This window comes from Macrobrachium rosenbergii, chromosome 45 (genome assembly GCF_040412425.1).
Source record: "Macrobrachium rosenbergii isolate ZJJX-2024 chromosome 45, ASM4041242v1, whole genome shotgun sequence".
Classification (NCBI taxonomy): Eukaryota; Metazoa; Arthropoda; class Malacostraca; order Decapoda; family Palaemonidae; genus Macrobrachium; species Macrobrachium rosenbergii.
In genome coordinates this window covers 25330207-25337706 of record NC_089785.1, presented here as the reverse complement: position 1 = coordinate 25337706, position 7500 = coordinate 25330207, and the positions used below count along the sequence as shown (strand labels likewise).

The following is a 7500-nucleotide window of genomic DNA, read 5'->3' as shown; positions in this document are numbered from 1 at the left end:
GTTGTGACTGAGCCCTACCCAAAAGAGAATTTCCAACATTTGTTGTCACTGGGCCCTACCTAAGGAGAATTGCCAACGAGAATTTCCAACATTTATTGTCACTAAGCCCTATCTGAAGAGAATTTCCAACATTTGTTGTCACTGTGCCCTACCTAAAGAGAATTACCAACGAGAATTCCAACATTTGTTGTCGTTGAGCCCTACCCGAAGAGAATTTCCAACATTTGTTGTCACTGATCCCAACCTAAAGGAGAATTGCCAACGGGAATTTCCAGCTTTTGTTGTCCCTGACAACAGTTTAAGAGACTCGACAAAAACATCAAGAGGTTATACCACAGAGTCGTGAAGGTAAGTCAGTTCATTTCATTTATTTATTTATTATTTTAATTATTTTTCATATTTAGGAATTCATTAGCAAAGCTGTGAATATAATATGTATTTTGGAATTCATTAGCAAAGGCTGTTTTTTGGGGGAATTCATTGGCAAAGCTGTGAATAAAATATGTATTTAGGAATTTATTAGCAAAGCTGTGAATAAAATGTATTTTGGAATTCATTAGCAAAGCTGTGAATAAAATATGTATTTAGGAATTCATTAGCAAAGCTGTTTTTTGGGGGAATTCATTAGCAAAGCTGTGAATAAAATATGCATTTAGGAATTCATTAGCAAAGCTGTGAATAAAATATGCATTTAGGAATTCATTAGCAAAGCTGTGAATAAAACAGGTATTTAGGAATTCATTAGCAAAGCTGTTATTGGGGGAATTCATTCGCAAAGCTGTTAATAAAATATGTATTTAGGAATTCACTAGCAAAGCTGTGAATATGTATTTAGGAATTCATTAGCAAAGCTGTGAATAAAACATGTATTTTGGAATTCATTCGCAAAGCTGTTTTTTTTTCTAGAATTCATTATCAAGGTTGTTTTTTGGGGGAATTCATTACCAAAGCTGTTTTTGGGGGGGGGGATTACTTGAAAGTTACTCGAGGTCTTCTTGAATGATGTCAATTCATCTTGGAATTGCTTGTGAAAATATGTGAAATTCAATTTGGAAAAAGCTTTCGAAAACCAGGAAATTCATTTGAAAAGGTTTTTCGAGTTCACATGACGAATTTTAAAACTATTTTGCGCTTTTGATTAATTTTGAAAATATATGGAATGCAATTCATCTTTTGATTAATTTTGAAAATATATGGAATGCAATTCATCTTTTGATTAATTTTGAAAATATATGGAATTCAATTTGAAAAGGCTATTCGAAGAGGTTTTTGAGTGTAAATGTAACTGAATTTTGAATTATTTTGAGTTTTCTGTAAACGAGAAACTATTGTGCCGGCTTTGTCTGTCCGTCCGCACTTTTTCTGTACACCCTCAGATCTTAAAAACTACTAAGGCTAGAGGGTTGCAAATTGGCATGTTGATCATCCACCCTCGAATCATCAAACATGACAAATTGCAGCCCTCTCGCCTCAGTAGTTTTTATTTTATTTAAGGTTAAAGTTAGCCATAATCGTGCTTCTGGCAACGATATAGGATAGGCCACCACATTGCAGTGGTTAAAGTTTTATGGACCGCGGCTCATACAGCATTATACCGAGACCACCGAAAGACAGATCTGTTTTCGGTGGCCTTGATTGTACGCTGTACAGAAAACTTGATTGTGACGAAGAAACTTCGCATTTTTTACTTGTATTTATTATATTGACAGTTTAAGTAAACTGTATTTTAAAGAGTTCAAAAAGTTGTCAACATGAAAGAACAGTTTTTATTCATGAAAGCCTTTACGTGGAAAAATTAAAAATTAAAAATTCAAAACTGGTTTTGCACAGGTATGCAAATTCATAATGCGAACCCATTAGCATATTTATGCAGGTTAATTCGATTTTGGTTCAGGTAATTTTGTGTTTGTAGAATTTTAAAATTTTTACCCAACCTGTCACTTTTAATGGTTGTGTGTATATGTATATATATATATATATATATATATATATATATATATATTATATATATATATTATATATATATATTATATATATATATATATATATATATATATATATATATATATATATATATATATATATATATATATATATATATATGTATATAATCCAAATTATGTTTTCAGACCCGTTTTTGCTAATAGTTAGAGACAAGAAACCCCCTTTTTGATGGGGAACTTTGGGGAAGTGTAATTCATAACCTAATTAAATACCCTATAAGCCGGGGAGTAATTACCCCTCTTTAAAACCATATTTCTCTTACAAATTAACGAAGTGGTTAACGAAGGAGTTAACGAAGTGTTAGGATTAAGTATTAATTTGTGAGGGGGGGGGCGTGTAATTACATTATACCTGATTGATTTTATCGATAATTATTACATAGGAATATAATGGTAGAATTACTTTATTTGGAATGTTGGGGGCAGGAAATGTTTGTATCAAATGTTGAAATGTTATATTATATAAAGAATGTTTATCTGCGATGTATTATTGTTTAATGTTAATGGGAGGTTTGACTCTCTCTCTCTCTCTCTCTCTCTCTCTCTCTCTCTCTCTCTCTCTTGAAGGGATGTGAAAAGGACAACTTCTCAAGGTCCCAGTTTTGCTGCTAGTCACTTCTCCCTCACTTTTCCCTCACTTCTCCCTCACTTCTCCCTCACTTTTCCCTCATTTCCTTCTCACTTCTCCCTCGTTTCATTCTCACTTCTCCCTCATTTCCTTCTCACTTCTCACTTCCATCCTCACTTCTCACTTCCATCCTCACTTCCCCCCCTCACTCACCCCCAATTCTTTCTCACTTCCTCCCTCACTTCTTCCCTCAATTCCCTCTCACCCCCCTTTCACTTCCTCCTCACTTTTCACTCACTTAGCCCCTCACTTCCCTCTAAATTCCCTCTCACCTCTCTCTGAATTCCCTCTCACTTCTCTCTGAATCCCCTCTCATTTCCCTCTCTCTTCCCTTCACTTCCTCATTCCCCCTCACTGCCCCCTCACTTCCGTCTCACTTCCTCCTCAGTTTTCTCTCACTTCCCTTTCACTTCCCTCTCACTTCCTTCTCATTACTTCTCACTTCCCTCTCACTTCTATCACACTTCCTCCTCAGTTTTCTCTCACTTGCCCTCACTTCCCTCTCACTTCCCTCTCGCTTCCCATTTTACTTCCTTCTCACTTCCTTCGCATTCCCTCTCACTTCCCCCTCACTTCCCCCTCACTTCCCCCTCACTTCTATCATACTTCCTCCTCAGTTCTCTCTCACTTCCTTAACTTCCCCCTCCCTTCCCCTCTCACTTCCCTCTTACTTCCTCTCACTTCTCACTTTCTTCTCATAACCTCACTTCCTTCTCATAACTCCTCACTCACCCTCAGTTCTCTCTCACTTGCCCTCACTTCCCTCTCACTTCCTTCTCACTTTCTTCTCATAACTCCTCAATCACCCTCAGTTCTCTCTCACTCACCCTCATTTCCCTCTCATTTCCCTTCACTTCCTCATTCCCTCTCACTTCCCTTCACTTCCCCATCCCCTCTCACTTCCCTCTCACTTCCCTCTCACTTCCCTTCACTTCCTCATCCCCTCTCACTTCCCTCTCACTTCCCTTCACTTCCTCATTCCCTCATTCCCTCTCACTTCCCTCTCACTTCCCTCTTCCTCACTTCCATCCCCAACCGTTACTGATTCACAAGGAAACTTCCTGACGATTCCACAGTTCAAGCAGAGGCTTTTCATCAGTGGAGGTTCAGTGGGTAATTTTAAGGGCCACTGGACAGTTTTGTTCAAATTTAGGGAAGTTTCTCATTAATTCAATTAACATACTTTATGTGGCTTATGTAGTTTATGTGGTTATGTGGTTTATGAGGTTATGCGGCTTGTTTCTTGACCCCTCTTGGTTTAATTAAGGGTTAATGAATCTGTGAGTTATTGTTGTTTGCGAGTTTTTATTCTAAGGTTAAAGTTAGCCATGATCGTGCGTCTGGCAGTGATATAGTATAGGCCACCACCGGGCCGTGGTTAAAGTTTTGTGGGCCGCGGCTCATACAGCATTATACCGAGACCACAGAAAGATAGATCTACCTTCGGTGGCCTCGATTATATACGCCTTAGCGGCTGTACGGAAAACTCGATTGCGCCGAAGAAACTCCGGTGCATTTTTTTACTTGTTTAGTTTTGGATACGATTTATGAATGACTTAATAATTAATTGGACTCGTGCTTATGATTGCAATTGTTTTATTTAATCTTATTTTTTTTATTATCATATTACTTCTTTAAAAAAATATGAATATTATTATTCATTGTGGTTTTAATCCGGGTAATAGGATGACAGTGAGATAGGATGGTAATAGCAGACTTGAATCCTTAGGGTTATAATCCTACGAAAATTGAAAATAACTTAAAATTCATTGGAGGTATCTTACCAAACACGTCAAATTCATGAGACAATTCGTCGCTTCTGGGAAGCTTCACAAAGAGAGAGAGAGAGAGAGAGAGAGAGAGAGAGAGAGAGAGAGAGAGAGAGAGAGAGAGAGAGAGAGAGAATCTCGATAATCATTCATTGCTTTTTGCATCCCATTATGTGGTGGACAAAGAACGGGAAGTGTCTTTTCATACTTACGAATTCTGAGAAGAACGAGAAATTCTGCCTTTTGAGATATTTCAGTGCTGGGAGTTTCTCTCTCTCTCTCTCTCTCTCTCTCTCTCTCTCTCTCTCTCTCTCTCTCTCTCTCTCTCTCTCTCTCTCGTTTTGTCTTCTCGTAAAAAATAGCTTTGGAAACACTGGGACTTCTCTCTCTCTCTCTCTCTCTCTCTCTCTCTCATTAGTTTTGTCTCTACGTAGACAAAATAGCTTTGGAAATGCTGGTACACCTCTCTCTCTCTCTCTCTCTCTCTCTCTCTCTCTCTCTCTCTCTCTCTCTAGTACAATATTCTATTCAAAGCAACCCCTTGCTCGTTCATACCTCATCATAGCCAGCAATTACTTGCCATATTTCTCTCTCTCTCTCTCTCTCTCTCTCTCTCTCTCTCTCTCTCTCTCTCTCTCTCTCTGCGTCTTCCTGTCTCTCTCTACGGTTCGCTGACGGTGAATACCGTCATTAGAACTTTGACGGACGAAGTTGAATGGCAAAATGGAGTTCCGTTCGGGACGGGAAGTATACGAATCGGGAGAAGTAGCGAGTGATCAGTGTTCGAATCAAGGGAGAAAATAAAAAAAATAGATAAATGCCGGGAAAACATGAAAAGGGTAAAAATGAAAAATAAAAAGGTAAGAATAAAAAAAGAGAAATATTCTAAAATAAAAAAAAGGGGAAAAGTAAAAAATTAAAAAGGGCAAAAATAAAAAGAATAAAAAAGTGTAAAAATAAAAAAAATGAAATGATGGAAAATAATAAAGGAAAATAATAATAAAATTAAAAAGGGAAAAAATAAAAATTTAATAGGGGAAAAATAAATAAATAAAAAGGGGAAATATATATATATTTATATGTACATGTATATATATGTATATATGTATATATATACATACATACATATATATGTATATATACACATACAGTATATACATATATATGTATGTATGTATATATATACATATATATACATATATATACAGTATATATACATATACATATATATACATATATACATATATATACATATATATATAATATACATAATCTCTCGGAAGGTCATACGAAAATGCTAAAATGAACTAAAATGTCACCTTTCCCGACAATCACTGGGAACACGAGAGATTTTAAAGGAGATATTTCTAGAACAGGGTATCATCATCCCTCAGACTTGACTGCACTCTCTCTCTCTCTCTCTCTCTCTCTCTCTCTCTCTCTCTCTCTCGTAAATCCAGAGTACCTGGTTGAATGTAAGCTGTTGTCTTATCTGTGCTGAAGGTCCAGAGAGAGAGAGAGAGAGAGAGAGAGAGAGAGAGAGAGAGAGAGAGAGAGAGAGAGAGAGAGAGAGGAGTGTTATCCTCGTCTCAACATAAGGAAGCCATTGTTTCTCTCTCTCTCTCTCTCTCTCTCTCTCTCTCTCTCTCTCTCTCTCTCTCTCTCTCTCTCATGCCTTAAACCTAGCAGACATGACCTTAACTCACTCTCTCTCTCTCTCATTAACCCCTCCTAACAGACATTGCCTTAACTCACTCTCCTCTCTCTCTCTTGCTTTAATCCTAACAAACATTGCCTTAACACACTCTCTCTCTCTCTCTCTCTCTCTCTCTCTCTCTCTCTCTCTCTCTCTCTCTCTCTCTCTCTCTCCTTCCAAAATTTCATTTGATACGGATCAGCGCAATTTCAATCATCCCTCGCACCAATCTCCTTCCTTTATCTTTTGGCCCTCTCTCTCTCTCTCTCTCTCTCTCTCTCTCTCTCTCTCTCTCTCTCTCTCTCTCTCTCTCTCTCTCTCTCTCTCTCTCCCCTTCTCACCTCTTTCCGGTCTCCTGCTCTCCTAGAAAAAGGAGGAATTCCGGAGAAGAGAGAGCAATAGGAATTCTAGAAGGAAACTAGAAAGTAAAATAGGTTTCTTGAGTCAGGGTCTTGGATCTAGAGTTATAATTTGAAGGGAATCTTCAATAATATCTATTCTAAAGAGATATTCCCTCTTTTCTGGATATTACATAACACCTATTTTTCAAGAAGTATTCTATATTGCCTGCTGTTAAAGTCTAGGTATTACATAATATCTGTTACAAAGAATTATTCTTAATCTTCCAGGTATTACGTAATATTTGTTTTAAAGAAGTATTCCCTCTCATAAACAAGTACAGTCCAGGTTATTACATAACTATTAGGTTATGTAATAACCTAATAGTTATCACATAATTATTTGAGAGAACTATACTGTATCTTCAAGGGAATACATAACACCAATTACAAAGGACTCTCCTCTGTCTTCTAGGAATCACATAACATCACAAAGGATAGACAGTGTATGATATCCCCTAGGGGGTATCATATGGTGCACTGTAGGCATTACTTAAGGAACTTTGCAGCGTGCTTTAGGAACCTAGCTGTAACCCCTTTCGTTCCTTTTACTGTGCCTCCTTTCATATTTTCTTTCTTCCACCTTACATTCCTCAAGCCTCACCTAACAGTTGATTCAGACCTTTTAGAGTACTGTCAATTTCCGTGTCAGCATTGAATGGCCTCGTTGGTGCCAGCGCTTGGCCTGTGGCCTAAATTCTGTATCCAATCCAATCTTATATTAAATGATATTTATTAAATAATATTGTTACAAAGATCTTTTCTCTATCAGCCTCAAAACCCCTCGTCTCCCGGTAGTCTTTAGGTGATATCAGCCAAAAAAGAAAAAAAAACTTCCTTCTCAGAATGTTTTTTTTTTTTTTGTGGGTTTGTTTATCAGCACAGTCGACGTTGCCAAGGGAAAGTTTTTTTGGGGGGTGGTTAAAACTTTTCCATCTGGTCTGTTATCTACAGGAACAGTAGTAATGGCTGGGCGAAGCCTTTGCAACGTCCCACCCACCCTCCT

General features: G+C 37.5%; 1 long non-coding RNA gene across 2 annotated transcripts in view; it reads left to right on the top strand.

The window, feature by feature from the left end:
* The window catches only part of LOC136829803 (uncharacterized), a 25244-nt gene that overhangs the window by 1045 nt on the left and 16699 nt on the right, over window positions 1-7500 (top strand). For both annotated transcript variants that reach the window (XR_010850492.1, XR_010850491.1), the window contains exon 1: window positions 1-348. This exon is cut by the window's left edge and continues 1045 nt beyond it. This is a non-coding gene — a long non-coding RNA (uncharacterized lncRNA). The remainder of the gene's footprint in view (window positions 349-7500) is intronic.